Source organism: Lycorma delicatula, chromosome 12 (genome assembly GCF_047948215.1).
Source record: "Lycorma delicatula isolate Av1 chromosome 12, ASM4794821v1, whole genome shotgun sequence".
Taxonomy (NCBI): domain Eukaryota; kingdom Metazoa; phylum Arthropoda; class Insecta; order Hemiptera; family Fulgoridae; genus Lycorma; species Lycorma delicatula.
Window position 1 is genome coordinate 57645835 of NC_134466.1, and position 27903 is coordinate 57673737.

Here is a 27903-nt window from a genome sequence, read left to right on the forward strand (position 1 = left end):
ACACCTAAGGAACTCAAAAAACCAGTTGGAAATTTTCTAAATGTTTTATGTATATGTGTGTGTTTGGTCTTCCACTCCTTATATCTTCAGAACTATTGGATCAACTTTGACCAAACTTGGTCAGATTAATTCTATATATGGGGGCATTAATCCCATTAAATTTTCAACTTAAAAAGTTGAAGGAGGTGAGGCTATACAGCAAGATCACCCTCAATATTTCACCTAATTAAGGTTCTATTTTTCTTAGGTACATTTCTTTATAATTAAAAAATAATAATATTTGCAAAATCACACCGCCACCCCAAAAAATGATCTGAATAAACTAGTGGTTAAATGGGTATTCTGCATCAATAGTACTCCCTCTCACCACAAGGAGCGCTAGTATAGCACTGACGTACAGCTGTTAGTCATCTGCTATGTTGTGATGTCACAGGTGAACGGTAGAATTAAATAAATGAATAATATTTGAAGTGTAAAACGTATTTAAAGTAGCTGCTAGTACCATCAAACCTGTGTTAATGAAATACGGTATGCATGCATGGTTCAGTTAGAATCATTGAATTAAATAAACAAAAAATATTATATTTAAATAAAATGATAAATATTTTAAATTAAGTTGTGTGTAAGCTGTGCATCGAAAAAAAAGCAGCATGACAGGAAAGTCCTACATCTGTATTGTCAGCTTTTTTGTTCTACCCCTCATATACTTAGCAGAGATCTCATACAGTCCCAAAAACTTAGTCATAAATAAAAATTAAAGTAAAAAATAATAGCACTTACAACAATAAAATAATAGCACATTTTAACTTGAGTAGCACCAAGTTAAGTTTTATTAAACTAACAATTTGTTTTTAATTTGATGCTGATTTCAGAAAATCTAAATTTTGGGAAAACATTTTTTTTTTTTCTATTTTGAATTTCTTTAAAAGTTGATTTTATGTTTTTCAATAGTTTGTTTTTACATTAAAATATATACATACTTCATTATAAACTATAACAATTAGTGTTTATTAACTATTATTATTATTTCCTGTCTGTTACTAAATATTATGATTTATTTATTGGTATTTTGTCTTTGGTTTACAAAAGATACCATGAACATTCCTCAAATTTAATTCTTGCTGTGTGTTATATGTTTTATCAACTTATGATTAATGGATGACTATTGAATTAGGACATAATAGGAAATGATATCTGATAATTTCTTTACTGCTTAATCACTTATTGATTTTATATTATAAATAGTTGGTAATAAGATATTGAAGATGAAACAAGGTTACTTATATTTTCAGTGAGTTTGATCAAGAAATAAAGAATTAGATAATCCAATATTTTGCACCGTTTTTAAAGAGAACAATTTTTTTTTAAATATACATGCAATTTTCATGTGTTCTGGCGAAACAGAGAACTTTGTGAAAGCAGTAAACATTAAAGCAAATGAAAAAATAAAGAAGTAAATAAATGAAAAAATTAATTTTGGTTGATTATTATTCTTTTTCTTTTGAATTTGTTTTTTTTTTTTAATTAAATTGTTAGGCTTTTCTTTATAATCCATTAAAAATACAATGTTATGGCTGTAACTTACTAGAAACTAATTTTTACACTCCGAGGACTAGCTTTACTTTGAATTTGAATTAAGGTTTTTAACAACACAAAATAGTCAATCAGATCAGATGGTAACCTCTAATTTGACAAGTTAAACATTTTAATATAGATATCGCAATAGTTGTTAAAAATTTCTAGTTATTTGAGCTGTGATTCAAACAAAGGAAAGACTGATTTTAAATAAAATCAAAAAGTGAATTAAATTTTTTTTAATTCACCACAGAAGCTCAAAGCTTTACAAGGGAGTATGAAATGTATATTTTGTAGTGTATGAAAAATGTCATGTCTAACTGGGATTAGAACCTCTGGATGAAAGGCCAAAATACTACCACTCCATCATGGAGATCTAATTTAAATTTAATAATACTTATTAACTTTAAATAGAATTAATAAAGAGTTAAATAAAAAGAGATTAATAATGATATTTTAACAGGGTTTCCCTAAAGAATTAATAAAGAGGTTAAATTCAAATAAAATTGATGACGGTTCAAATAAAAAGAGATTAATAATTAAAGGGATTTTAAAGAGATATAATAAAAGGTTGTTAATGGAAGAGTTACAGTCAAATAAGGTATATTACTACTAAAATTAAAATTAAAGGAGAAGCCATAGATTGTTTTAATAGAATAATAATCATCTTCAGGGAAATCTGCCAGGTATTCTAAAATTAACTAACTATATGTCAAAGTAAGTAAATATAATTCTGGAATTTATTATATTTTGTATGTAATTTTATAACAAAATAATTTTATCAGTTTCTTTTAACTGAAAATCAGTTTTCAGAATTTTTTATGTAAAAAATGTTGGATTACTTAATGATCTAGTATAATTAAATACAAATTATACATTTCAAAAGAAAATATTTAAATTATATTCTAAATTTTGGGTGGTTATAGTGTAATTTTGTTTTATTAATTAATGCACTATTTTATTCTATAAAGAAGAGGATTGACAACTATTTTTCTTGTTTTAGAATTTATAAATTGAATTGAAAAATGATACAAAGTCATAATGTTACATATCATTTAGTTTATAGTACTAATAAATTTATAATATAAATATAAATTATTAGGCTACAAATTTTTAAACATAATGTTTTAATATTATTATTTACTGATTTCAGAAGTAAGAAGTCTGTTAAAATTCATTTTATATATTTGCATGTGTTCATAATTTTTTTTTTTAATTTAAAATTATTAATGACATTTTCAAATTAAAGAGATTTTTTTCTTCCAAATACCTTTGGGAAAAAATGATCCAGCACTTTCTTTAGGCTTCTAATTTTTCTAAGGAAAAATACTGGTATTTAGTAGCAAAGAAAAGAATACTGTGTTAAAGAAGATCTTTAACTTAAAATATCATTTGAAAGAAAAATTTCCTTTAATTCACAGGTAAATCATTTAACAATTAATTTAAAAATTATGTAATTTTGGTAACTTCTTGAAACACTGTCGAACTCCTAAGCAGAATGAAATAAAATTTATTATTATTTTTAACAATATGAATCAGATATGTAGTAATTTTTTAGGGTATAGACTGTAAGATATTTTATAATGTCACTTAATTTTAATAAAAATTTTAATTGATTATCACTGTGTTCATTATTACGATTGAATCAGATTAAATTAAAAAAATAAGAAATCTTCCAATAATTAGTGTTTGTAATAGTAATTTGTTAGTTTGTATTTCTATATTATTAATGAAGTGGAGATATTTTAAAATGTTTAAATAATTTTTAAGGTAAATTTACATGCATTTTTTTAAGTGTTGTATGACTCAGATATTTTTTGTTAAAAGGTAATATTTTCTGTCACTGAGTGTTAGCAAACCTTTAGTTAGAATTACTAGAATTCATATTAAAATGTATCGTATAGGTAGATGTGGTAAATTACTATTTACATAGAAATTTCAACAGTACAGTGAGTACAAGGTGATCTTAAGGTTGAAGTTAGTTTAGTATGTACTTATAATATACATGAACTTTTAAACACATGCTATAAATCATCTAAATGTACACAGCTTTGTCAACTGACAACTAAACTAAAGAACTTATTACATAAAATACCAAAAAAAAATCGAAAGCAGTTAAGAAATCAAAATACTAACGTCTACCAATTAACAATCATACAAATGTTCAGGAAGTATTTTAATTTCAAAAGTAGAAAGTAAATATGCAAGGTAGTACAGCCAAGTAACAACACATGCACAGACAAGAAACACAACCCAGGAATGTTCAAATTAAGCTGCAGTGATTGTACTAAAACTTTGGACAAATATTGGGTACATAATCATCTACAAATATAAGGAATATATACACACCACAATCATAGTTTTCAAATTACCTCATAGAAACATTACACATATAAAAACATTTATACCACAATATGCAGAATATGCAGAATTTTCACATAGCAAAATACCAAGATTGTTATACTTGTACAATTTGTAATTTACTATCACAATATTTGATGAAATAACATACTACATGAACAGATTTAACATCAATCAAATTCATTACACCATTATATGAGTTAAAGGTTTTTTTAATATTTTTAAGAAAATTTCCATTAATAACAGCTTTAATACAGATACTCCACTGAAGAAAGTATTGATTCCAAAAAATCTTTTAAAAGAAGTACCATTATTTAGAAGATAAGTTGTAATATTTAATAAAGTTTTACAATCTTTCTCATTCCGTTCAACAAATTTTGATTTTATTAATATTTAATTATTTAACTAAAATCTACTGCATCTTAAATTTATTATTTTAATGTTTTATATTCTACATGATTAATTAATGTATGTTAGAGATATATTAATAGTAAGTAATATGCAACATCAATATTAATGTATCGTCGCCATATAAATTCAGGAATCAATTAATTATTTATAGGCTTATGTCCCATTTCATTTCACGTCATACAATTTTATTAAAAAAAAACTTGGTTACTGAAGACTGAGACTATTTTCACTTTTAAATATTTTGGTATTGGTAATGAATTTACAGCATAGTAAGAGTAGAAATGTAGGAGGCTCTTAATTCGAACGATTATTTATTGAAAATAATGCATGTCAATTTACACTTTTTATGTAGTTTTAGAAATGCTGTCTGCTTATAGAAATGATCTTATTATGACTTAAGGAAGAAGGATTTGTTATTCAGGTTTGATATGATATAAACACAATTTATTTCTTTTATGTAAATAATAATAACTTAAAAATTATGATGCTACTTGCATAAATGATTAAATTTTTTATTTGTTAAAACTACTTTCATTCCTCCTTTAAGTGGAACATTGCCTGTTGGATACTAATTTTCTTTGTCAAAAGCTGTGTTGGGGGTCTATTCTATTAATTGTCTTAAGCGAGTTTTATTAATTTTAGTTATCTGATTTTCAGAGTTTGATGTTTTGTTATTGAACACATAAGTTGTTACGTTCGATTTAGTGTTGTGAGATTTACGTTTCTGATTCAGCAATTTTTTCCATTGCTATTATTTATATAAATTTAATGTTAATAGGTTTTCTTGTTCAACTGCTGTATTTTTTTATAACATGCATTACAATTAATTTCTTATCTTTCATTTAGTCAAAGTAGATTTTGTTTTATTTTGGAAATTAGATATTTTGGGTTAAATGCTACTTTTATAACAAATTTAGTTTAAAATTTGTTGATTTTATTTTTTTTTTTGATCACAGGTGAATATAGAGTACTTTATTATTATTTTTTTTTTTTTAATAGCCTGCTATTTAATTTGTTACTTTTTATTTCTAATGTTATTTTGTTGCAGCTTTAGTAGTTTACTAAACTAACCAACTTACTAAGCAAACTTTACTTAGCAAACTTTAGTAGTTTGCTAAATAAAATTGCATTCTTTACTTCTGTCTTTTATATCTAGTGGTGCTTTTAACATTATGTAAATTAAATATCTGTATGCTGTCATTTTTTGAGGATTAGGATGGTTTGAATAGTTTTGAATTTTGATGTCTCTTTTCGTTTCTGATATTTTATATTTTTGTAATTTTTAAAAAGTGTTACATCCAAGGAGTTTATTCTACTGTTTTTTTTCTAAAGTAGTTTTTATTTGTTATTGATATTAATTTGGTTTCAGAGGTTGTCTTTATATACTTGGTTTTTATTATGTATATTATTATGAGGGAAGTTCAATAATTATTGAGATAAATTGATGTAGAGAAAAAACAATTTATTCAATGACAGTGAAACTTACACAACTTAGTCTCCAGCAACATTTAGACACTTATCCTACCATTCTGTGAGCTTTCTGTTTCCCACAGCATAGAAGTTTTTACCATGCTGTTTGAATCGTTCGTATACCACTTTTTTGACTGCTTTGTTGTCTTCAAACTTCTTGCTATGTAGAAAATACTTGAGTGGGCCGAACAAATGAAAATCAGACAGAATGAGGTCTGGGTTGTAAGGAGGATGTGGCAACACCTCCCAAACACAGCTTCTTGAGCTTTTCTCCTGTTCTCTGAGTGACATGGGGGAGCACGTTTTCATGCAAGAGAATCACACCTTTTGAGAGAGCACCCTGACACCTTTTGAGCATTTCTACAATTCGGCTTATCGTGGTTCTCACTTTCTCTTGGAGCATGTCAGAATAATACTCAATATTCACAGAACATTGTTCTTCTAAATAGTCACCAAAAATTGCGTTACAAGTCCCAGAAGACCGTCAACATTACTTCACCAGCTGATGCGTGAGTTTTCAATTTTTTTTTGTGGACGAATCACCTGTTTCCAATCAAGACTTTACCGTTTGGATTCGGGCTCAAAGTGGTGTGTCTATGTTTCATCATAGGTTATTATATGATCTAGAAAGTTATTACCTTTTGCTTCAAACCATAATTTGAGTTCAGAGCAAATGCGAATCTGGGTATCTTTATAAGCTTTAGTCAATTGTCTTCAAACCTATCTCAAACACATTTTGCGATAATTCAGCATGTCAAGAATGATTGAATGCATGGTTCCAACACTAATATTACACAAAATAGCAAATTAGGAAATTTTGACTTGCCTGTCCTTCACAAATAAAATTATTTATGCAATTTTGCAGTGCAGTAGTAGAAACTTCAACTGGTCTTCCAGAGCAATTGAGATCAGTCATACTTATTCTGACCGAATTAAATTGTTCTGCTCCCTTATACGTGTTACTGCGGTTTAAACACTTTTCACCATTCTGTTTCAACATTCTTGAGTAAATTTCCACCAGTTTCACACGTGATAGTAAAAGTTTTGTCACTGAACGTTGCTCTTTCAGCATACACGTTTTAAGCAGAGCTGACATTCTGAAATCAACAAAAGAGGTTATGTTTAGATTGATTATGTTCTAACAGCTGATTAAATGTGTTCCCATGGTTGCCAGCTTCACTTTTAGGGTCAAGTTTCACTTTTCATTGAATGAACCATTTTTTCTCTACATCAATTTGTCTCATTAATTACTACTGAATGTCCCTCGTAATACATTATTATTGTATCTAATCCATTTTGATTCTGTGCCAGATTTATTTAGTTAATATCTTCTGTATTTTTTACACTATTTATTTCTTGAATATTATATTTTCAAATCTCTTTCTCCAACTTGTTCACTGTGGCATGTAATTTATTTGCCTATGATCTGGGTGAAAACATCCTGGTATCTTGATGTCCTATTGACCTAAATTATTATGAGCAAGATTAGTGCCTGTTGTCAGAAAGGAAACCTGGTTCAGGCAAGAAAAGGTTCTTCTCTGGGTCAAATTGTTTTCATTTGCTACAGATCCTGTAAGGTTAGATTATCCTTATCTCACCATCATGTTTTTTTTTTCATTATTCTTGATCCCTTATTCCCTGCCTTCAGTGATCTTGGTATTAGTCTGATCTTGGTTGGTCCATACTGAAGATGCTGGGTCTCATAGAACTAAAACAATTTTGATGCGACTTCTATCCAGTAGTTGCTCAGTAAGTCTAGTGACTGAAGTGCCTATACCTGTCAAGTAAATCTGAGCCTCAAAATTTCAAATAAAATCTTGTTTTAGTTAATAAACTTAAATATATCTAATTGTTACCTATTTCAAAAATATAATATAAAAGTTGCCATCAATTTTTTATCAGTAATTAGTTTAGAATTTACTTCTTAAAATGGGTATCAGGTAAGTTGTTCTTTAGTGTTTTTTTTTATACTACATAGTTATTAAAACATTGTAGTACTTCAAGAAAACACACTGAGAGTTATTTATTGAATTGTTTTGGGGCAAGTCGATAAGAAATATAACTTTCTCAATAAGATTTTTGAGGAGAAATGAAATTCTAACCTCTGTTAATTAAATATTACTGATTCCATGATTACATGTTTTTATAAGGTTAGTAGAAAAACAATTACAACCAGGTAGTTCTATCAACAAATAAGTATCCAATATACAAGTGATCATACTAAATAGCTTTTTTACTAAGTAGATAAACTTCATAAACTCTTAAAGTGAATTTATTTAAGCTCTTGTAAAGAGAATTTATCTGTGAATAATCTTAGAAGCTATCAATAGACCCTTTTTGCTTACAAATTCTCATTAGTGATAGAAGTAATAATTCTTGAAACTTAATGATGTGTCAGTTACCACTAACCATAAATATTCATTTTTGAAGAGATGATGCCTGTATCCTTTCAGCACATGTAACACAACTCTAACATAAACTATAAGTAAAGATCTTTTATAGATTGTGATAGTTGTTGGTTAAAGCCGTAAAACTAAAATCTTGATTTAACTACTTTTTTACATTAAAATAGTTATGAACAAAATCTCATTGGAAATGTGTTAACAAGGATCTATGTTGTTGATCAGAATTGTGCCAAACATTTTGTTAATACTTTCAAAATTAGTATAATAAATTTTGAAGAGTAAAGAAATATTCTGTGTTTATACTTTTATCAAATCATTATTTTTAGAATTATCAGCAGCAAACTAGGTAAATCCATCTGTTCACTTGTAACTGCTCATTATTCTTCTGTACCAATACTTTTTCTACTACCATTTTTCTATTTAAATATAAATCAATAAGACAAAATTTTACTTGAAATGTGGATGAGCAGTAGGAAATGAAATAGAAATAACTGCTCATTGTTTCTTTACATACATAACAGAATTTTAACAATTTCTTTCAGTATGTGCATATACACATTTTTTTCTCCAGCATGATTGTTTTGTGTGCATTTCAGATGGTATTTTGTACTTTTTGTATTTTACTCATTGCTGTCAAGTTTATGATTCAGATATTTTCTGTACTGTTCTGCCATTCAAATGCATAGCTTTAGTTTACATATGTACTGATTCAGAAAATATCAAAGAATTAATAAAAGACTGGAATTATAAAAAAAAAAATTCATTATTTATTCTAGCATGTACTTCACATGCATACAGTAGATTACAATAATGGGAGTATAAACAGTAAAAAAAAAAAAAAAATTGCGAAATGGCTCAGTGATACTAATATTAACAGATAAAGTTTTGATCACAGTGCTCTGGCTCTATATATTCATCATGTTTATTTCTGGCCTCTTCTACAAAAACTTAAAGCCTTACATATTAAACAATTTTATGTAAGGCTGTGTTATATTAAATATATATATATATATACACATAATTTTTTAAAGTTTAATTCAGGAAATGGAAGTTGTGTAATATGGATTAAACCTTTTTTTTATGTATATATTTGTTTCAAAAAATAATGTATTATAAGATATTTTTTCATTGCCTTTTCCTTCTTTTAAAATGTAAAATTTATATTTTTATTTACTTAATATGTGTATATTTTAAGATAAGTATAATTGTACCTTATTGTTATTAATTATTATGTGTAATTAGTTCATAATAATTACAATTGTAATATGAATATTTTATATTCTATTTTAAAGACTGTGAATCATATTTATAATAATAATACTAATAATTTTTATTATATTAGAATAAATATGTAGACATAAAAAAAAATAGTTTGGACATGTAAAATATTAATAATAAATCTAATATTACATAATATTTATTAATATTAAAATATGGCTATAGTTATTTAATAAAAATTAACATACCTATAAAATTATTTACTTAAAATTGAAATGTGTAATTTATTAAAATATAATGATATAATTATATATATATATATATATATATATCTTTTAAAATTTTATTGCAGTAGAACTCCAACTAAGTAGAATAATAATACAGTCTGCAGTTCTGGATCTAGAACAGATAAAAGGACTTTATTGTAAATAAATACTTCATTCAGATCAGTACATAATAGTACATAACATAGATCACATTATGAATGAGTAGATGTGCTATTCAGTGGATAAGAAAATACAAAGTGCACCTGGAAAGATTGAGGTAAAACATAAAAAAATCATAATTAGAGCAGTGTAATAATGTACATAATAAATAATAAAGAAAAGAAAAGTGGTTTAGATTCTTATTAATGATTAAAAAAAAAATCAATATATAAAATTTTAATTAAGGAATTTATTTTCACAAATTCCATAATTAATAAAATAAAACAACTATTTGGAAAAAAATAACTGAAATTAAATATATAAATTTCTCAAACATGGTTACCACTGATATATTTAATAATTTATTAAAAGTTATTAAAAATGATAATACATTTAAAAAAATAATTCAGAAATATAAAACTTTACATATTAAATATGGATTAAGAAAATATGGGTTTGTTCTTAATATGAGTACTATCTAAAACCTCATTGACAAAATAATGTTGGAGAAAACTTTTAATTTAATTGTAAATTAATTGGTTGGGAGATCTGGAAACTTTAATGAAAACATTATTAAAAATGTCAATGGAAGCATAACAAAAAAATGTCTTGTAGGTGAGATTAATGCAGGTTGGTATTTACCAATCTATAAATAGGATTACAAATACAGATTAAATCAACAAGTTTTTCTACCAGTATGAGGGTCATTTAATAATTAAAGACACAAATAACTGTGGAGACAAAACAAATTGGTAAGAGGGTTATGATAATTTCAGAACTGGTAAGAGGGTTATGATAATTTCAGAGCAATAAGTTTGTAACTCTGTAATGACTTTTGTTCAGCTGTTTGAGTAAAATTGTTTTGTTTATAACCTTAAAATCTTACTTTACAATGACTACTCCTTTTGAAGTTTGCAAATTCATTGAAAAGCATGCAGTGATCTATTTTTTGTTTTCCAAAGGTAAAAAAATTGGTTAACATTTACTCTTGTATAACCAAACAATATGAACAAAGATGTATGAACCACAGAACAAGTAGATAGAAAAATTTAATGACAGTTGAATTCCAGTGACAAAACAAGCACCGTTCTAGATCCAGTTGAAGTTCCAGAGCAATTATTGAATGACCCTCACACGTAAAAAAGTACCAAATCATAGCATACTACAAAATTTAAAAACCTAACTCTGATACATTAAATGGGGGAAAGAAAAAGGAAAAATTTTACATTCATTTTAATCACATCCTTAGTGCATGCCTTTCCAACCTTAAAAAACACAAGCCTGTTACTGGAACTACAATGTAATAATTGTAGCATTTATTGAAAACGATTATCACCTAAAATTAATTTTAAAACATTAATAAAAATACTTTTGTTATACTTTTAATTTGATTCAGTCTATAACAGTCATTTTATGTCATTTTTACTGATTATACATAAAGGAGTCCATCCACAGCCACATGTGACAACATTGAGCATGTATGTAACATGGTTTTATTAGACTACAAGGCCTACTGATGTGAAGTTCTTATAGGTCATAAGCAGATTGATCGTAGATATACCTATGAACTTGGCCAAAATAAACGTGTCTTTGATAAAGTTTGTGCAAGGTAGATCCCAAATAAAATACACTGTTGCATAAACAAAAATGCTTGGATATATACGAAAAAAAAATCTGGTTTGATATGATAGGGAGGTTATACTTTCTTGGATGGAATCATCACTGGGACTGAAACTGGTTCCACTATACAAGCCAAAAAGTAAAAAGCATTATAAGGAATGGAATCATCCAGAGATGCCCACCAAGATAATCTTCAGAAACCAGCTGTCTGCAAAAAAATTGATGGGTACAGTTCTATGGGTGCAATTCTATAAATAATAATAATTGGGACTCAGAAGGCCCAATTTTGAAACATTATTGAGAGGAGGCTAAATAATAAACAGTATAAGTAACATTTAGATATTCTGCAAGTTCAATCCTGCCATCTGAAATAAACACTGAGGACTATTATCAAAAGTTGTTTTGTGGTTACATGACAATGCATATTCACGTTGTTGAAATGCTTCTAAAAATTGGGATATGGGCTTATAATTTATGTAGTCCTGATCTTGCCCCTTTAAACTACCCACTTATTTGGTACTTGTTAAAAAGATATTAAGAGGTTGACAATTCAACTTAAACAAAAATTGAAGAATGCAGTGCATGCAATGCAAACTGTTCATCTAAAAACATTTTTTTTAAAAGCAAAAAAGATTATGTGATGAAAGAATAAGTGTATTGAAAGGAGATAGACTATGTTGAAAATTTTATTCTTAAAAATTTTAGTTTTGTTTTCATGAAACAAAACCCGTAATTGCCATATTCTAGATAACCTTTTAGTTACCATAATAATTTAGTTTACTGTTTACATATGAAAAAGCTTGTTACAATTAAGATGTTTATTAACTAAAAACTGGCACCTCTTGTTTGATTCTTTATATCTGTTTAAAAGGCAGATTGTTTCTATACCAACTGTTCACAGAATGAAAATAATAAACATATAATACTATTTTTTTATTAAAGAATTGATTTTTTCATCATTGGTTTATTACAGCACATTGATGTGAAGTTTAAAGTCACATTATTTTCACGAAAATACAAAAAAAATCCATTTAGAAAGCCTTACCCCACACTCATTATCAATCTCCCCTCATCCTTTCTCTAAACTCTTTTTTTTTTATTTTGAGGAAGATACAGGTTTCTTGCCTTTACATTCTTTACAAGAATCTTTCATTCACAAGATTTCTTGTGAGTAGCATACATATGAGTAACATTTTTATAGGTCTATACAAATTTCAAAATGTAAAATAAAATAAAATTTTTTAAAAAGTGCACTAAAAATGTTAAAATATTTTTTTTTTAAAGCCTTCTTTAAATTTTGACTTTTTAAAGACAGTGTTAAATTAAGTGTTAGAAAAATATTGTTGATAGCTAGCTGTTTGTAATTTGGTGCTGACTTCTAAAAGCTAAAATTTAGAAAACTAAAAAATAATTCTTTTGTTCTTAGTAAAACTGTTTTTGAATCATTTTATATTTCAAAAAAAAGTATATTTTTTATATGTAATAGATTAAATAGCTTAAAAATTAAACTTTGTAAAAAAATCCACTGTTTTAATGAAAATGTGTTCCAGTTATCATAGATATTGTAGAGATGGTGTTCTACTGTATTTTAATTGTCTGGTTACTGGATATTAATTAATCTTACATATTGTTTTTTAAGCATTATTATCCTTATGTTGTTAATATGTTTTTGATAAAATATTGTTGGGTATAAGAAAGAGTATACAATGAAGATTGTTTTTGTGTATAGAAATTAATTACTGTGAAATAGAACTGTTACTGTGGATTTTTCCGTAATCCTAGTTCCTTTGGATCCATTTATTTAAATTAATTTTAAAAAATGGGTTATTAAACTAATAAAATGAATATTTCTTAAACTAAAACTATTAAATGGAAATATAGTACATTAATGAGAGTCTACAATATGGGATATCAGATTACTAATTTGAATCATGACATGCATAACATTTATTTGTTTACATGAAAAAAAAAATTGTTAACCCTTCAATGCATATATTTGATCTCATCTAAAAAGATACACCTGTTAACATTGAAATGAATCAAACCTTCAAAAGGTCGGTTTCTTTTCAAATAAAATTATAGATTAATAATGAAAAAATTCAAAGTAAAAAGCAACAAATATTAAGAGATTTTTATTTGCTGGATGATTAAATTGCAGTTATCTCTTATCCCTTTTATGGATATTCAAAATATTTAAAGAAAGCATCACTGTTTTTTTTTTTTTGTTTTACTTAATGTGAAGATATTATATAAAGAAACAGTTAAAAAAACTTGCTTTAGGATCAGTTACTTGATAGCAGATCTGACTCCAACTGAAAAAATCACTAATAAAAGTTATATTACTACATGAATTCAAATTTGTTACTGAAGCAAGAAAATAGTTTGGTTAAATGACATGTCATGGAAGGTGTAGCCTATATATCTAGTACAGTCATCAGAAAAATTAATTTTCATGTAGTACTAAATTTGCACTAATATATATGCATCCCAACCCTGTAGGGGAAGACCTTGTGATGCTAGTGGTCTCCACACCACCCTCTCTGTTCCGAGCACTGAGGGACTTTACCAGAGGTAGTCTTTAGACCCTCCAACTGATTACATCTCATAGTTATCAGCCAGGCCTGGTTGGGATGCCACCGATGTAAATGCCTCGGCAGACATTTGCATCAGTTACATATCAGATTTCGCCTTCACGTAGGACTCAAATGGACATCTTCACATCCAATCTAACATGATTCCCTCAAACTAACTAACCGAAACTGCGGAAGCATGAACCCCGTGTCTAATACAGATTTGACAACATCGTTCGTGACTGTGAATGCCTCAGAAAACAAATGAGTTGAAAGGTAAATCAATGCTACACTCGTACCAATCAAGATTATGTCTTGCGCAATATAGAAATTCAGACCTACACCCAAGTAAGTTGACCAATTTAGGTCACCTAACAAGGGAAATGTAACCTCATTCTGGCCAGCGCAGGAGCCGGGGACAAACCCCGCACCCCCAACCAGTCCCATCATGGTCACAATCAGGACTGCCACCGATGGAGGGAAGCCACACCCCCTGTTGCACGGGTTAACATACCCTGGCGACACGGTCACTCCAACCAGTGGAAGTCCCGAAGCGAATCATAAACAACACCAATATAACCATGGCATGATGCCAATGCACCTACCTCCAGCCAATCCAATGCCTAAGCCGGAATCCTAGCTACCCCGGATCCTACCACGATCGAGTACCTCGATTAAACTCCCTCTGCAGAACTACACACCACAAGGGCACGAAGGAAACCAGCCACTATAGACCACACTCCTCGTGGATCATCCAGTTAAGATGGACATCCAGAATGGAATGTATTCTCTCAAGTTCCCTAACAGCTCGTGAATGTTCGATCTCGTATTGGGAATAGACATAGAGAACATGATCCACTGTATCATCTGTCCTACAATCCGGCATTGACTCAAATCCACCAAACAAAACCTAGCCAAACTTGCTCGAAAGGCACCGTGCCCAGAGAGAAACTGTGTGATATACCGATAGGGGGAGACCCATCCAATCACACCTAAATCAGACACTATGGGAAATATACCATGCGTGTAGCGACCTGTAGTGGATTCGTCCCACCTGACCTCTCAAGACGCAAGGCCCTGGTCTTCAATCTCCTGCTTTCGTTCTGACGTCAACAGATTGTTTACTATAACGTTCCCTACGCTCAGTAGCCAAGATGTCTATTAGTTTGACTCCGGCTATAACATAGACTGCCTCCTGTGAGACTGTTCTATAACCGCCTATAACAGCCAGCAATATATATGCACTAAAGGATTGATAAAACTAATAATACAATTTTTTCAAATTAAGGATGAACTGTTATGACTATAGTAAAAGGTTGAAATGTCAGCCAGTTTCTACGTTTTTCTAGAATCCCAAGTATAATGACATGATCACGGAAAAAACTGTCATATAATTTGATATTATTGAAGTCATTATTTAATTATTTTTACAATTTTAGTATCTTTTTGTTCTTTTATTACTTTATTTTTATATTTTACTTTAATTGATCTTGATGTAATATTTTTGATTTTCCTTTTCATTTCAATTTTTTGATGTCTTTCTATTTATATATATTTTAATATTGTAAAATTATGTGTCTGCATGTTTTTAATTCAAAGCAGACAGCTTATTACTTTTAATACCATTTTATTATTGTCATCTAAACAGATTTAAAAATTAATAATACATTTTTTAACTTTGAATATATATTTTATTTCATATGTAATTTATTTATATCCCATCTACTTTTAATAATATATACCTCATTTATACTTTATGTTATGGAAATATTAAATTAATTACCAATTGTTCAAACTAGGTCTTAATTGAGTTGAATTTTGATTAATTAAGAGCTTTTAATGGCTAGCCATCATTTTTAGAGAAATGTTACATTAATATATTTATAAAAGATTAAAAACCTTGAAGCATTGAATTAAAAAAAGTGTTTATAAAAAGTGTTTATATCGTATTCTCTACTATTAAAATATGATTTTTTAATACTAAAACAAATATACAAATATGTTTTTATTGTTTTATGATTTTTAATATAACACTTCAAAGTTTTTTAATTTTTTTATGAATATTTCATTCCAATATCTCTGAAGATGATAAAAATAAATATTTAATTTGAAGAACTTAACAAGTAATTCTATTAAGGGCCTACATAAATAAGAAATTACTTATTATGTTGGAATGTAACTTTGATGGTTGGATCCAGCAAATGACGCACGCAGATAATTGGATTATGTTGAATGACACTAATATTAAGTCAGTTAAATTACCACATACAGCTAGCATTTGCCTTACTGAACAAAAGGTTGGCAGTTTGAGACCCTTTAGACTAGTTATATTTTAATTCTAATAACTCTGATACTATCCCCAGCAACAATTTTGTTGTTGGGCTTTTAATAGCTTATTCTGGCCTTGTGTTCCTCATTCTTGTCAAGACATAATAACTTAGGTACACTCACTACATTATGAAGGAATAAAGATACAAAAGGAGCCACTAATAAGAAAGCTGAACTAGATATGTGATGGCATCCAGAATACCACATGAATCAATCAGTTAAAAAAAAATAATAATTTTAATCTTCAGTTAGGTAGGTGGATTATTTTAACTTCCTTGTTCGTTGTACCTCCAGTTACCTATTTAAGACACATTATGGTTAAATAGTTAAGGTAATATATCCTATAAATTTTCCATTATAGCATAAAATACATGGTTCCTTTCATTTGCCAAAGGATCCAACAAAAATCAGAAGAGCAAAAGCAAAAAGAAAATTTCAGTTGCATTAAGTATAGTTTCTCTACACAAATTTTTGTTTGAATAATTTTCATAATATAAATTTACATGTATTTAGTAATTAATCCAACTGATTCATCATCAAGGAATAACTTAAAATATTATGTTGTTTTTATGGAAGTGTCTGGTAAATACATCACAATATTTTGAATTCTTGTCTAAATATTTTTATCTTTAGAGATGTATTGCCCTTTAGAAATATATTGCCATTTTAATCAAATTCTTCATCTGCAGAACTGCCTTAAGTTTGTTCAGTGTTACCTAAATATTTACTGATTTTTCTCAGGATACTTTGCTTCATTTTACTCTGACAATTCATAGATTACATTTATGTTATTCAAATTTTCTTCATCTTCAAATTTATAAAATAAAATATTTTGTAGACTTTAAAATGTAACTTTTACATTAAAATATAATATAGCCAGATAGTGAAAGAAAAATAGAGAAGAAAATTAAATAAAAATATACTCAAACTTCTAACTTTATGTACTTGGGTTGTTAAAATTGTGACCTGGCATTTTGGTTTTAAAAAATGTATCGATTTTGTGATATATAGTAGTTCATATCAGAAATGAGTATGTGTACTATATCCATTGTGTTTTTTCTCCACTGATAAAAAAAGGAACTGCCCAGTATATGCCAGGGAAATTGTGGTAAAAGTTGATCCAGAGCTTTATTAGCCTGTATTTGCTCTTATATATGTGGACCCTGTTTACTGATTTTCTTCATACTTAATAGACAGGTACTACCTTTGGGAGAAAAGAATGCATTCAATTTCTACAAAAATTGGAAATATGGATGGGGGTGTTTTGGCTGAAAAAAAATTTCAAATCTTACTGGGACACTTTTGCAAAAGGTTTTCCTTAGAAAAGTTTTGTATCAAGATCACAAATTACCAAAAATTGTTATTTAATATTATAGGAGTTTTTTTGGATCTATGTTTTCTACATTGATAAGCCTTCAAATTGCTATAAAATGTTTTGACCATTAATTTTGGAAATTTAAAAAAGAGATTTTTTTAAATTTTAATTTTAATTTATTTAAAATTTTAGTAATTATTTTAATAATGAAAAAAACTTCCTGATGATTCAGCCCTCAAAAAAAGAAAGTTACAAATTCATTGCTGACTTTTTATTTTAAAAAAATCATAACAGAGTAGATGTTTCTATGAAAGAATTAATTATATCTTAAATAACTAGTTGGGAAGATTTATTGAACCAATTAAATTGAATAAAAATGGCAAGAAAAGCACAATAAACCTTTTTTTATGATAATGTAATTGTGTATGTGTGTGTGTGTGTGTGTGTGCGCACACACACATATACACATGCGTTATGAAAAAATTGTTCTGTTGCCACCTTTAATAATGGTGTATATCATTTTTTTTTTTTTGTAAAAAAATGATTTAAAAGAAACCAAAGTTGCACATTGTATTAACTTCGCAAATTACTATCTGCAGGCTTATGACCAAGTATAGATACTTACTAGCTCTTTCATCTTTTGAACAAGAAATGAATTTTGCAGCATGTAAAAAATGCCCTTCTAACCAGGATTCCAACCCAGAATCCTCCAGATAAAAGGCAAAACTACATCCATATAAGTAGATGGAAAATACACAAATTTTAATTTACTAAATATAATAAGGGCAACAAACAAATAATAACCCATTTTTGTGTCTTGAATTTTCATTTGGATTTTTTGAAGAACCTCAAAAATATTATATTTGAAATGGAAATTTACTTAGGCAAAATAAATATTTATAATAATAAAGAAAAGAAAGCTTAGTACTTTATTAACACACTTCAAAGTGATGCAATGTGGTCTCATCATCTCAATAGAATGCATTATCCTGAAATTTATTATTTTTTTTTATTTCACTGAAATCTGATAAAATGATATTATCTGTACACTACATATTAAAAAGTTTCTTCCCAAGAATTTTGATTCCTGTATGTTTCAATTAAAACCTCTAAATATAATTTCTATGTCAAAGGAAAGTAGCAAGTTTGAAATAGGACTTGTTTCAAACTTTGTTGGATATTTTTTTACTCTGTTTTAAACAAGTGAATGGTACACTATTCTTTTAAATTTATTGATTTGTTTTTTTACTACATGATGCCATTTATTTCTTCTTTTTCTAAATTATTCAACATGTTTTATGGAATCAAAAATTTTATTGGAGTCTATGAAAATTATATAGAGATATTTGTTATTTTCATTATATTTTTTAACAAATTAATTGAAGGACTGCATATAATCAGTTGTAGGGTACTTGATGAATCCCACTTATTCAATTGGTTGTCTTGTATTGAAAGTAGGTGGTTCTTTTTTGAATTATTATCATAAGTATTTTATTCATATATGGTAAGACTGTTTATACAATAGTTTTTTATATTCAGTATATTTCTAATATTAATAAAAAAAAAAAAATGATATACTAGTAAAATAGAAAACCCAGTTTTACTCAAAAAAAAACCTCAGTCCCATAATCGTGTTTTTTTACAGTCACTAGATAGAAAGATGGAGTCCTCAGATAGATTCATGAATAGAGACTACACCATACAAAATATCAAGGACTCAGTAACTTTAAATAATACCAAGATTCTTGCTAACCTTTTTACCAAGGATACATATATCTTTATGTAAATCCCGAGAGCATCTTAATAAAACCCACCACACACCAGTGGATAAAGGGATCAGGGATAACAAAAAAAGATTGTAGTAGGTTTGGGTGATCTACACACAGAATCTGTGAAAAATCAAAAAACAGAACCAACTAAAGGATTACTTCAAGCCTATAATTTTCTAAGTATCATTTCATCTATAATCTCAACACTATGAAAAATATGCATTAAGTTTTAAAATGACAATGTGCTTTGTTAATAAATAAAACTGCAGCCTATATAGGCTGTAGTTTTATCAAATGTTGCTTCTCACAAATTTAAAATCAGAAATGGAATTTTCTCTTTTGATCCCATAAAATGGAATTTAATAAGTGCAACTGTCTATACAAAAAAAAGATAAACTTAATACAATGTATTATTTATAAACGTAATAAAAATTAAAAAAATAGAACAGAAAACAACTTACTTTTTAACAAAGTAGTTTTTTTATCCGAGACAACTGGAATCATATTTCCTAACATGAGCAAAATGCAAACTAATATATTTTAGTCTGTAACTAAGAATATTTTATAATTTTGTTAAGCCTGGCCCATTGGTATAAGTACATAATTAAAGTTAATATATGAAAAACCGTTTACCAACAATTGAATTTGAAGCGTTCAAGCACTTTCAGAATTAAATTCCATTTTCAGGAACTCTCATATTTGTCCTATTTATAATATTAATTAACACAAGTAAATTATAAAAAAATCGTGGTATTTGCTTAAAGCATAACAGTTGGTCGTCATGTTATAAAATTATGTCAATTTTGTTTTAAGCAAATTTTTTATAATTTTCTTGTGAAGTTTTAATTACTATTATAAACAGAATGAATATGAGAGTTTCTGAAGATTGAATTTAATTCCGAAAGCACTTGAACGCTTTGAATTCAATTGTTGGTAAGCGGTTTTTTTATATATTAACTTTAATTAAGAATATTTTCATTAAACTATCCTTAAGATACATAATTTAATTTTTCATTGTTTACTGAAAGAATATATTTTATTTGTAGTTTTGGAAGTAATATAATCTCCTTTTCTGAAAATGTTGATAGTTTAATTTGATTTATAGCTTATAGATGTAAATGTTGTTTATTTTCTGTTGATGTTGTTTATTTTCTGTGAATAATGGCAGGTTTTTTATTTTGTTCTGGATATTATGCTGAATCTTTGAATAATGTGGAGGGCTGCCATTAACCTGTATCATATATTTTAGTGAAAATTATGTTCTGTTTATATTTTTAGCAAATTAGTGCATTTCAAATTTTTCTGTTTTAATTGTTACTCTTTTACTTTTGAACATTAAATATATTGAATATTTATCTTTGGAGGACATTATTTGTTTTATTGGTAAAAAAGACAGAATTTGAAAAAAAAATTAATTTAATGTATGTTTCATCTTCTTATGAAGAAATAAATAAATTAATAATGTTAGTTTGCTCTCGAGCAGATAAAAATGTATTCTATTTCACTTCTAATATTAGAATAAAATCCATTTGACATATCAGCTAATTATGTAATGGTGTTAATAATTACTTATTTTCCTTTTATCATCTTGTAATACAGAATAAAAGAGATATTTAAAAAATTAAAATTTAATGATCTAATTGTGTAGTTCATGTCTGATTTTTATATAAATAAAAAAAAAAATTGTTAGTAGAAAATTATTTTGTGTTTTTTTTCAAAGATTTTTCATAAATGGATCAGTAATTGTTAAAAATTATTGCTACAGAATGTTAAAAAATTTCTTATTCAAACAAAAAGATGGTATTTAATAACTGTAACTATCAGCAGTTGTAAGTATAAAAAGTTTTTAAAATAAATCCGTATTGTTTATTATTTTAAATTATCTCCAAAACAAATATGGTCACCTAAATTTATCAGCTGATGAAATAACCTCAATTTTAGTTCAGGAGTAATAGTTATTGCTTATTAAACAAAATTTAGTAAATCTTGAAGTTCATGTAACTTTTTTACAACACTGAGTCACTAATAAATTATTTCTGAAAATACTCCTCTCCATAAATGGTGTAATAAGTGCCTGGACTAGTGTATTATTAAGTCTCAAGGGAATAAAAAAATTATGGATTCATCTGATACTATGAATAGTCTTAATTATCATAAACATATTTTTATCGTACTTCATTTCAGTGTTTAAAGGTTAGCTATTTATATTAAAAAACGATAATTTCTAGTATGTTGTAAAATTGTACTTAAGTTTATTTCACAGGTTAGTTGCCTTACGTTTTTAATAAATTTGTGAGAACAGATTTCTTTTACTTAAGGAAGATAATTTTTTTTTTCATGAGTAATATTATTTTTTCATTTGAGGCGGTTATCTCAACATAATTTACTTTGGTTTTCCTTCATAAAACTAGTTGTAAGAGTTTGTACATACTTGTACTGTAATGCTACTTTGTTGTATTACCTTAAATCAAATTTAAGTTGAGGGAAATTATAGCCTTGATTTCGCCAACCCTGTTTCCCTGTGTTCATATTCATCTGTGAACTAAGGACAGTGTGCGGACCTGAGGTGAGCGTTCTCGTTGGTGGCTGTCTTGACTGTTTATTTTGGGCTTGAAAATGCATTTGTATTCTCATTTTCACTCTTGAGTAATTTATAAACCACAGATTTTGATTCCAATAATCATCAAAGGTATGAATTCTTTATTTTACGGTAATTTTAACGTGTAATGTATATTTAAGTGACGATAGAACCCTTCCTTGTTCATGGCCAGTAATGGAGGACGAGGTACCTTTTGTCTGAAATAACAAGAGTATTTTTTTTAGTGTGTGTTTATTTTGGGGGGGGGGGGTGATGAATTGTGAATTTGTGCCGGAGATTTGTGTATATGTGTTAAAGACGTTTAGTTTTGTTATTTCAGTGGTAAATACAATTTTTTTTATATGGACGCTTGCTTCAGTTCAGAAATAGACGAGCTTGGACATGAACGTTGCATCCTGAATTGCATAGTCTTTAATCAGCTGTCCCGTCCAGGCCATTAGATAACGCTGTCGCATACACCTATCGAAAGTTTACTATATAATTAATGACGTATTTATTGACAAACTATTGTATATATTTCTTTAATCATTAATATTTGGTCGTATATTTTTGTTGTGTATAAGAAAATATTTATTCCGTTAACGGTAAGTCTAATTAATGCCAAATTCGACGTTTCAATTGTGCAGAGCCAATAATTTTCAATATTAACTGTAATGAAGTTTTTTGAAATTGATTTAATTAATAAATTAAAATTAAGAAAGTTCCCATTTTTTTCTGTTTTCAATAAGTTTTGCAAATTCTTTGATTATTTTATACCGTTTAGTTTCACATGTAGATTGATGATTTATTACTTAAAGTTATTTATTTAATGGTTTGGTTATAAATTCAATCATTAATTACCAAAATTATTTGGTGATAATTTACCTATGGAACTTTTACATGAACTGGCTATTCCTTTTATTTATTTTTTAATAGTTTGATATAGTAAGGTTTTTTAATACCCAATAAAGGAAAAAGATAATATGTATAAGAATTTTGGAGTTACTAATTTTAACATCTTCTTAGACATGAATAGAACAAGAAAGGTGTTTAGTAGGAAGTAAAAAAATATTGGATAGGGTAACATTTACTTGTTTGTTTTTGTTTTAAATTTTGTGTTTACATATTTAGTTGGCAATTAGTGCGTAAGTATTCTACTTGTCTGCTTTTAGTGAATTGAATCTTTGGTTTAGAAATTGATGCACTACCAGAGAACCTACATATTGTGCTTTCTCTTCCAACTTTGAAATAACTCTGTATCTAATTATAACTTTTTATCCTTTATAAATTTTAAGTTTTATTTTTTGAAATATGTTATTTTGTAAACAATATTGCTGAACAAAGCCCATTAAATGTGTTTTGTGTTGATTAATGGAGTACAATAAATGCTCCTGCTAAAATGATGGTACATCACTGTTTTTACATCAAGCATACATGAATGAATGTTGTAGGTTATTTGTATTTTTGTAATACTTTGTTCTGACTTATGTGCATATCATTATTTATTGATATTTATGTCATTTGTATTTTATTTTGCTTGCAGCTTTGTAAGTTTTGTTTTGAATTTTCTGAGTGTTGTAAATTCTATTTAGTAAGTACTTACTACAGAATATTTCTAAATTCTCCTTAAAAAAATGTGAGACTTAATATTTATATCAATCTCATTTTGAAGAATTTTGGTTACATAGTCTTATTCTTAAATTTTCCTAAAAATCTTAATGAGGTTGTTAGAGTATACTGCAGTTTTCTTTTAATCAGTTTCCTTTTTGTTTCTGTTTTCCATATATTTCTATTCCGTGCTAATTGTTAACTTAACCAATTGTACGATCCGTTTTTACCTTCTAGACCTATCAATCATAGAATTAACTACATCCAGATGTATCTTGTTTGGCCAGGCGATTGGCCTAGTTCATCTGCAGGATTCTGCTACAAATTTCTCTGTTCTCCAACTCACCTTAGAATTTTATTTTGGCATTTATCAATCCACTTAATATTTTCAAAGTATTTTTTAAAGGCTTCTTTATTTTTCTTTCTACTTTTTCTATTGTCCATGTTTTGTTACAGTTAAATGGTACACTGGATAAAAGTAGTATAAATAGGATTCTTCAATCGTACAAGCCGACTTCTTTTCTTCAAGAAAGTTCTTGCTTGTGCTGATCTGCATTTGATGTCTGCATTACTTCTTCTGTACTACCTAAATTATATTTCTGTTATATTGTTTTCCACCCAACTAATGTTGTTTATAACTTCTTTTCTGTCACATTTCATTTCCTTTGTTTTAGTCATATCTATTTTATAACTTAGAGATTTATATAATATTTTTAAATTTGGAGAGAAATTGTATAATTTCTCTCTCATGCTATTCATTATTTCTTTTAATTTATTTTTGTTTTCTGCCAAAAGGACAGTGTTATCATTGAATTTTTAATATCTTTCTTGCACAAAGTTAATCCACAAAGTCTCGTTGCCTCGTACCTTTCTAAATTGAAACTCATCATTCTTTTAATATTTTATTCTTATAACTACCGCCTGAACCTTGTGTAAATTTTAAGTAATTTTTCTTTTCCTATATTTAAATCCAAATTTTGATAAACATTTTATTTTATTATATTATAAAATTTGCTTTCTCAGATTACAAACATCTTGTAGATGACTTTTTTTTAAGTCTGCTTTATAAAACTAACCAGAACAACCTCTCTTTTTTGTACCCTCTCTCTCTTTTTCTGTTGAGCCTCCGGAACGACCGTAAGGTATTACTTCAGAGGATGAATTAGGGTGATACATATGAATATAACTGAAGTGTAGTCTTGTAATGTAGTGACCAACTTTAACTTTACTTTGACAGTTGAGCTACCGACTGTTAATGATTTATCGATTAATTTTCTTGCACTTCCATGTAGTGTACAGTTTTCAGGAGTATCTTGTTTCTCTAGTTAGGTTGCTTGCATCCTTTGAAATTGTGGTACTATAGGCATAAGGAAGACATTTTTATATAAATTTTATTTTTTTATTGTCCATCTGATGTGAGTTATTTTGCCTGTACATCGTGTTAAAATGGTTCTAAAATATTGTTTTCATATGACTGTATTTAACATTTTAATTTATTTACTAATTTTATTTTATTAATAACTTATATATACTATGTTTATGTCCAATATGAACAATTTTTGTTTAAGTATCATATTCTTAATGTGCCACAATTTTGGGTATGGATGAGGATTTTCATGAAGGAAACCATAACCTGCTCTCAGATGGCCTTCTTATAATTTGAAAGTAAAGCAATATGCTGCTACATATATTAAAACATATCAACTGAAATTGTTGATTTGCAGTATTTTGCTTCCGATAAAAGATACTCCTCTAGGGCATTGAAGCACTTGCTTTGGGATAGATTTGTTTCCCTTTTTAATACTGTTTTTCACTGTGTTTTTGGTGCAATCCTCTCCTACAGACCCATGCTAAGAATGAGGGTACCTGATATATATCTTGACTTGGGGAAAGGAACTTTTTGGGAGATTCTTGTTTCCTAAATATTGGTCCGACATGAAGCTTAGGTGATTATCAAATGAAGCTGAAACTCAATCCAAGCTAATAAATACACATCTGGTGCGCGCGCGCACACACACACACACACACACACATATATATATATAATGTCTGATGAATCTGTAGTCATGTATTGGCAGCTGCTGTTATGTAATGCAGTGTCTTCAGTGCTACCCTGGAAAATAAACTAATCTTACTATATTGTGTTTCAAAATTATAAATGCAATTTTTTTTTTATGTACCATAAAAAATTAAGTTAGGTAATTTTGATAATTGTGTTCTGTTGTTAAAATACTTTCAGCTTCAGTGAAGTTAATGAAGGTATGTAAATTTACTGTAGCCATGTAATCTACATGTTAGTTAAACATTTCGGTGAAATCTGGTTGATGAAGACATTACCTAAATACAAAATTGCCCCTGCACTATGTTACAAGACTGATATAAGTAATATAATTGTGTAACTAATATAAGTAATTGAAATAATATTTTAAAAATTAACATTTAAAAAAAAATAATGTTTTTTAAATTGAATTAGAAAAATTATTAAAAATGTTAAGTGATTTTTTTTAAGGATAAAAAACTGACAGAAAACAAAATGATTTTGCTAACTTTTGTAGTTTTTTATTCTTATAAACAAACTATTACTTATTACATTTCACTATAATAAATGCACTATAAATTTTGCTAGAATTGTTGAAACCATATACCTCAAAAAATTAAATTTTTCATTTTTTTGTATTTTTTAAAGTAAACAAAAAATTTTGATTTTCTTTTAGGAGCAGTGTAAATAGTAAAACTATGTTTATAGGTTACATTGCTACGTAAGCAGTAAAACAAATTAAAAATAAATCAATTTGTTTAGGTCACCTAAGCTAAATAACAAGTATTTAGTTTCATTGCATACTGTTAGCATTTAGTGATAGTTAATCTCAGTTAATACCACTTAAAAACAAGTCTTAAGTATCCTTGATACTTAAGCCTTGATGTACTTGTAGCCTTGATAGAAATTGTTAAGTATGTTAATTGTTGAAGCAATTCTAGAGATGTTTAAATAAGTAAATTATTTGTATTGATCATTACATGGAATCAAAATTTATATGGCATGAGTTATATCATATTAAATTATTTGTCACTACTACCTCAATACTTGCTTAATTCACAATATAGGAAGGAAATCTACCAAAAGGGAAGTTTAAATTATGTAGGTTTATATTGTATAGGTTGGGTTTCTGATAATCCTTTCCCATAAAGTTAGGTTATGATATATATAAAAATTATATTTATTGGGCAACGATAATTTGCTAATTATTATCGTATTTGTACAGTAGATGTCTAGTAGTTCAAATAATTAATAATGGTTGATGAGTTGATTATTAATCATTTCTGTGATGAATCAGGTATGTGAATTGTGTGTAATTTAATATTTTATTTAGCTTGTGTTTTAGATTTTTTATTATATACATTGGTTAGTTTACTGCAATTATTAAATTCTATTAAAGTTATAAATTTTACTAAAATATTAAATCCTATAAAATAAATAGTATACAATTTTTTTATTATAACTTATTTCATTATGTAATTTAATTTTAATATTTTTTTATCAAGAATTGAAATTTTTAAGATAACATTGGTTGGATTACTCCTATTGATATTCTGTATTTCAGTTTCTTTGTTTATATTTTTAGCTTGCTAGGACTCGTTACTATTTAATCAGGTTAAATATTTTCTATTGTAGTAAACTGTTATCTCAACTTGGCTGATGGCTTCGGCCAAGTTCACTAATAAGTAGTTACCAAGAAAATACCTGGGTATTTATAGTTAACATATAATTTTAAAATAATCCAGGTTTTCACCAGAAAAGAACACTATTATTTCTGCAGATAATTCTTGAGCTAAAAATAAAAAAAGTTAATTATAAACATGGTCAGGAAATTCTGTTTTTGAATTAATTGCTGCCAGAATATTCACCATGATTTTTGCTCAGTAGGTAGTATAATCTTTTGAACACTAATATGGTAAATAATTATTGTATCTGAAAAAAATCTTTCCCAGAACTATATCTAATATTTTTTGAGAAAAGATATGTAAAATTCAAATAAAATTAATCAAAAACAACTATTTAAGTTTGGAATGAAATGATTACTAAATTAACAATTAATAAATAAACCTTTGAAACATATTTTGTAGAGAATTTAATTCTGAAAAAATTAATTTAAATATATATAAATAAAAATGTAAATGTTCGTTTGTTCAAAATATTAAATCTCCGAAAGTTCTTCACCCATTGCTTTGAGATTTTGACACAATGTTGC

General features: G+C 27.4%; 1 protein-coding gene across 5 annotated transcripts in view; it reads left to right on the forward strand.

The window, feature by feature from the left end:
* Window positions 1–22019: 22019 nt before the first annotated feature.
* ctrip (E3 ubiquitin-protein ligase ctrip) overlaps window positions 22020–27903 on the forward strand; it is a 164109-nt gene continuing 158225 nt past the window's right edge. For 4 of the 5 annotated variants that reach the window (XM_075380498.1, XM_075380496.1, XM_075380493.1 and 1 more), the window contains exon 1: window positions 22020–22156. The gene's annotated coding sequence lies outside the window, so the exon portion shown is untranslated. Of the gene's footprint in view, window positions 22157–22631; window positions 22651–27903 lie in introns of those variants that run through there. The other variant, XM_075380497.1, reaches the window with a different exon arrangement.